The sequence below is a fragment of the Melopsittacus undulatus genome, chromosome 2 (genome assembly GCF_012275295.1).
Source record: "Melopsittacus undulatus isolate bMelUnd1 chromosome 2, bMelUnd1.mat.Z, whole genome shotgun sequence".
NCBI classification, from domain to species: Eukaryota; Metazoa; Chordata; class Aves; order Psittaciformes; family Psittaculidae; genus Melopsittacus; species Melopsittacus undulatus.
The window spans coordinates 60,864,336-60,870,335 of record NC_047528.1 but is presented as its reverse complement, the minus strand read 5'-3'; positions in this window follow the sequence as shown (position 1 = coordinate 60,870,335).

Genomic DNA, 6,000 nt, shown 5'->3' with positions numbered 1-6,000 from the left:
CTGCACCGAAGATGATAAGCTGTCTGCTGTGTGCAGGCTGGGGGTGTTGCTGAGTCTTTGTCTGGCAGCATTCTACTTCGTGAGTCTTTCCCTTGTCTGGCTTTACGAGAGCAAACCTCTGCCTACTTGTCAGCATGAGGCATAGCTAAATTTGTGGCTGGAATGAGGGCAATTTGCCAGTGCAGACAAGGCCCACATTACTGGAAGAGAGGTGGTAAGCCTCCTAAGAGCAGCACAGAGGAGAAAACTTGGAGGGGCCTGGAGCATAGCAACCTCCTGAAAACTGAAAAAGCACAGTGAAGCAGTAAAGGTTTTTGGCAGATGCCAAGAGAAGCATTGTTTTGTGTGTTTGTAGGTGGGTGCATGGTGGTGCACATGTGTTATGGGAATGGACTGTGATATTGCTCATGTGAATGCTGTACACTGCAGTAGGACACACGTGCCTCTGTGTGCACACCTCAGGCAGGCCTGGCCCTTTCACTGTGTAGGAGGCATGTGTGATAGCAGGTGCCAGTATTAATTCTTGCTAATGTGCCGCTTAGTGTTTTAGATTTGTGCCACTGCTTTCAGGGCTTATATTAATTCTTACTGCTATAAATATCTGATTGCTTTATAATGGCTAAAACAAGTTAGTGCAGAAAATGAGGAATTAGTTACAGTTTTATTAGGTCTTTGGAGGTGTATTTTCCTTTTATCTTTCTTTCTCTACTCCATCCCACAGAACTGGATAACCTTAAAAAACCATTTGTATCCCATTTTCATTTTTGACTCTCCTCCTTTAAAAGTTACTGAGAGAGAGGCACTCTTTTTCTGAATGCAAGCACTATCTAAACATAAATCCTCTGCTGTTCTAAACCTGTTGGGCACACAGAAGTCATCTGCTTAAGGGCATGGGTATGATTTTGGGGTTAAAAAAGATCTGAAACACTAATCTAGTTGTATCTGTCTGTCTCTCCCCACTGGCTTGGGGATACCTGCCAACTGCAAAATTACATCAGTATAATCAGTCCTGTTATGGGTCAGTCAGACACAAGAAGCCATCACACTGACAAGTACTGCTAGTCTTACCTGTGCATCCTGCTACTATTCATCCTGTTCTACACAAGCAAGAGAGGAAGGTGAGTCTTACACTGCTACCTTTGGGTTTACCCTCTGGCTTACTTGGATTACTTACTTTGGTTTGCTGGCACAGAGGCAGCAAATTACAAGGTTCTGGCGCTCTGAGGAATACCTCATCCAAACCCTCTCCCTTCTTTTTGAGTGAGAGCAGATGTTTTGGACAGGCAAGTTTTGTTCTCCTTGAGGGTTTTATGAGCCACCATGAAGCCAGAATGGTCAGGCTCTTCAAATGAGGCTCAAATACAGTGCTAGGCTATACTGTGTAGAAGAAGAGCTCCTTTATGAGGATGGCATGAGGGAACCTGCAATTGTGCCATTTCCAGTGGGCTCTCAAAACCTCATGGAAACACCCCCATGTGGAAGTTAAACTTTCCTAGTGCATCGGGTGCAAGAGGAATAAGTTCCTGTGTACAAGAAGCATATTTTGCTTTTTTGACATTTCTGCTTGTTCGATGAGTGACCAGACCTTCCATCTGTGGAACTTAGTTGAGATATCACAGCTATTTCCAGCAGGTGGCAGATGATAATCACACTACTCACCAAATCTGGGGACAAATGATGTGTTTTCCAGACTGTTTATTCAGATATTGACTTAAATATACACATTATATAGTAGCTATAAATGTGTTTCCAACAGCAATAAAATAAGATTGCATAATTGGAGCCGATTAGTAGTTACCCATGATAATATGTAATTAAATACTTGGGAATCAAGTGTGGTATGATTTTTTTTTTTAATTCAGCTTTGATTTTTTTATTTTTTTTTTATTTTTTATCTCTCAGATCAGAGAAATTGCTTCTATTCCAAAAACCTCAAAATAACCATCTGGCTAATTGTGTTTCATGGTGTAAGATTATCTTTGCTCATGTACTGTGATGGGAGGGAGCTCCTTCATGCAGTCATGCCTGGATAATCAAAAAAAACCCACATGCTTTAAAGAATTATATGCTAAAATTATCGTGCCAAATTGTGCACATTGCCTTTTCTAGGTAGCATCTCACTGGCAGAGTAGCTCTGCCTATGTGGTACTACTGACAGAGGGAGGGTTTATTTCAGATTAGCAGTCCCTAGTAAGGACCAGATTTAGCTCCTTTTGCTCTCATTAGTCGTTACTCAAACACATGAGTAATGCCAGTGGTTCAATGGGAGCTATTCACCACGCAGAGAGAGGGTGGCATTTGCAAGCTGACCCGCTAGCACTGGCTTCAATGGGATTTTTGAGCAAATGGAAGACCACAGGATCTGACCCATAGTAAACGCGTGACAACATGGAAAAGTCTCGTCAGGGTTTATAGCTGTGTGTGGGATAGCTGTGTCGCTCACAGCACTGGCTGTGGATGAATTATTCCCAAAGCTTCCCAAAGTCAATGTAAACTTTATAGCATCTGTCATATACATCTTGCTTATAGCAGAAATCTGGGACATATCTCAGAGGCAGAAAAGTGTTTGTTTTATGGGTGGTTTTGGGTAAATGTTAGTAGCGTAATCCTAGTGGCTTTCCCCTGGGGGACTGTACACCCCCATCTAGGGGGGATATGAAGGAGAAAATGGGGTAAGAGCTCTCCCTTGCAGTCTTACCAGAAGAGATACTATTGGTGCTGCTAAACTGAGGGGGATTGTGGCTTTGCCTTGGAGCTGGAGAGCAAGGATGGAACCCTGTGTTGTCAAATTAGTTCTCATAAGGAACAGAGAAGACTGCAGATGAGCTGGTGACATAAAAGCAAAGAAGCTATGAAGATGATTATGGCTGCCAATATGCAATTACTTATGAAATACGGGTGTTTATACGCCTGCTTGCATAACCACGTATTTATTGTAAACAGCAGTACCCAATATTTAAAAAAAAGTAAAAAGTCTCACTGCTGCTCCATTTTTCGTTCTCAAGATTATTTGATGTTTTCACTTAGTTACAGCAGTTCCACAGAAGCCTGATGTGGGAGAGATGAGGATGGATGAATACTTACTTAACTGCAGTAAAATTCACCACATTTCATTCTTGTACATAATCACTTGCTTTGCTTTGGGTTTGTTTTTCTTTTTTTCCATGTAAGATCTTAATGCAGTTTTATTACATTATAATCTTTTATGGGAGGATAAAGGGATTTGTTCCTTAATAGGAAAGCAAAGGTTATAGGCTCAAGTAAAGCAGATATGACCTAGAACACAAGGCTTCTGCGAGTTTAGCCTGAAGGTATTTCATGTTGGTAAACTTCATCGGAATCCTGAATGTTCTGTGCTTGCTGCTGAAATGACTTGGATTTTAACAAAGTTACATAATTTAGGAGGATGCTAGGTGGGCAAATTTTTAGAAGTGATGGACAAGAATTAAGACAGCAAAGTGTTCTTTTTTATTTTTTTACTTTTAATAAAGATTAAAAAACCATACAACAAGAAAATTAATTGTATTGTCTCAGCTATTGTAACAACCAGTTCTCACTGGCCGCTTTTTCCTGTAATTAAAGCCATTTTTCTTTTCCCCATTCTGGCCTCTTCCTGGCCCAGAGTTCCAGCGACAACCAGCAAAAATGTAAGATGTTCTGAAAAGGCAAGCAGTAAGAAAGTAGATACACTTTTCTGCCTCTATTCTGGGGTCACAGTGGAGATCTTTGCTTGCTTTCAGTGTAGTAACTGCAGAGCAATCCCCAGTTTTCCTGTTTCTAATGCACAGATCTATTTTTATCCAGTATGTGAGTGTACTGTACACGTATATTATACTGGTACGTACACATGGAGTTCAGCAACAGCCATCTCAGTAGTGTCCACTCTTTCCCATGTTTCTTCTTCAATTAAACTTCAATTAAATTTTTGTGAAATCTGTGCTTTCTTGTCACTGTTGCTGACATTTTGCTAATTAAAACCTTCTTCTTGTCATCATTCTCTTTTTTTCCTTCTCTCGTGTAATGTAATGGCCAAAGTGTTTTCCTGACAGACTCATCATACAAGCAATTTCATTAGTTTGTTCATTCCTCTGTAGCTACATCAGATGCAAGCTCTTAGCCTTCGGAGACACAAGGTAATCACAGACTCATTCTTCAATTTCATACTTACACTGATTATTTCTGCCATACCTCACTATGCATGGAAGCTGGGGAAAGAACTGCAGCCTTTTCCTGGCCAGTTGTGGTTCTAGGACTTCAGGGCAGCCACTCCCCCACTCCTCCTTTTCCTATCTTACTGTGAATGGTATCACTGCATGGCCTGAATTTACCACTTAGTCAAGGCATAAGATTCAGAGGCCCTGCTGAAGACGTCTTTGCTTCTCCACTCACTTTCCCAGGGAAAAATGTTTATTGGGTCACCATGGTCAGAGTAATGATATCATGTAGCATCTCTATATGGATAGTAGCTGCCTTTAAGCCTTGTATAAATATTATTAGTTGAAATTATCTATGTCTTCCTCAAATTCAATCACAGTATCTTGCCCAGTCATCAGATCATAGTCATGCTTTGTGTCACAGTGATATTTCCTTAGATTTGTCTTAACTATGTTGTTCCTTCACATAAATATAGGTGGCAGCTTCATGCTACCCAGGGGATAGTAGGTTCATATTTTGTTAGTTTCTTGCATAATGCAAAAGGAGATTAGAAAGCTTCTTATATTCTGTTTCCTCCCGAGAGAAAGCTATCATGTAGATCAAGAGAGGAAATTATTTCCTTGCTTGGCACAAATGAGTCACAGAAAATGACCTTCTTTGTAGTCTAATTTAGACCCAAGAATCCTCTGAAGAGCTGATAATATAAACCCATATGGCTTGGATGAAGAAAGTTGGAAAAGATATTGTCACTAACAGACTCATCCACATCTTAAAAAGCAGCATTTTACTTTGCCCATATTTTTTGATCAGACTGCTAGCAGCTGCAACCCTCATGTTGCCTGCACATGTTATCTATAGTACACACACACACATGCAATACACTGCTACTGAGGTTTAGTTTCAACAATAGAGATATTGAAAAAGCAATGCACAGTTCTGCGGCTGTTTCTTATAATGCATTTAACATCTTTAAAATACATATTTTTGTGAGTTTTGCAACATTGCTCTCATTTACATTGTTGGATTGCATGGCATGTTGATTTGGAGACAGATGTTTATTAGAGAGGAAGCAAAAAGCTATTAGCCTTATGTCAACAAAACAACAAAACAGAAAATAAACTGGCACATTGATACATGAAAGCACTGTCAAAGAGCTTCAGCAGAGCAGGGCTGGTGGGAAACCAGCAGAGTAGCTGGGAAGCACAGTGAGCTGCAAGTAACTCTTTGCAGATTTTCATGTGAGGAAGACTGATATATTCCATGGCGAAGAGTGTAAGAAGGTGCCAGCTGGTTTTTTTTTTCCTTTCTTTCTTTCTTTTTTTTTTTCCTTGCTATAACCGTTCTTGGTTTTGGTTTGGTTTGTTTGTTTTTTCTTTTTAATTTCTAGGTTTGGGTTTGTTTGGTTGGTTTTTTTTTCTGTTTTGGGGTCTTGTTCTTAACATTGATCTGTTCTGATTGTTGCTAATCTCAGTTCTGTAGGTATCTTGGTAGTTTCTTTTATGCTTAAGTACAGAAGCTGGTGATGCTTAAGTACATTTTAAAGGAAAGGCTGGGTTTAGGGTTGAATTTTGCCACAGCCTTCCTAGACATATCCATGCTCTTGGTAAAGCTAGGACATCCTGAAAAACAGTCTGGAAGTGTATAAGCATGTACTCCTAAAGCTGCCCAGCATGCCAGTGTGCCCCAGTCACACCTTTGGACTGGGATTCTTTCTTCTCTGGTTGCTTACGATCCTGGGCAAAGGATTTTAAAGCATCACAGCTCATGGGTCTCTTGTTTTTCATAATATACAAGTAGAAATCCAGACAGTGTATTTTTTTTTCCCAACCAACAAATGGTGTACAC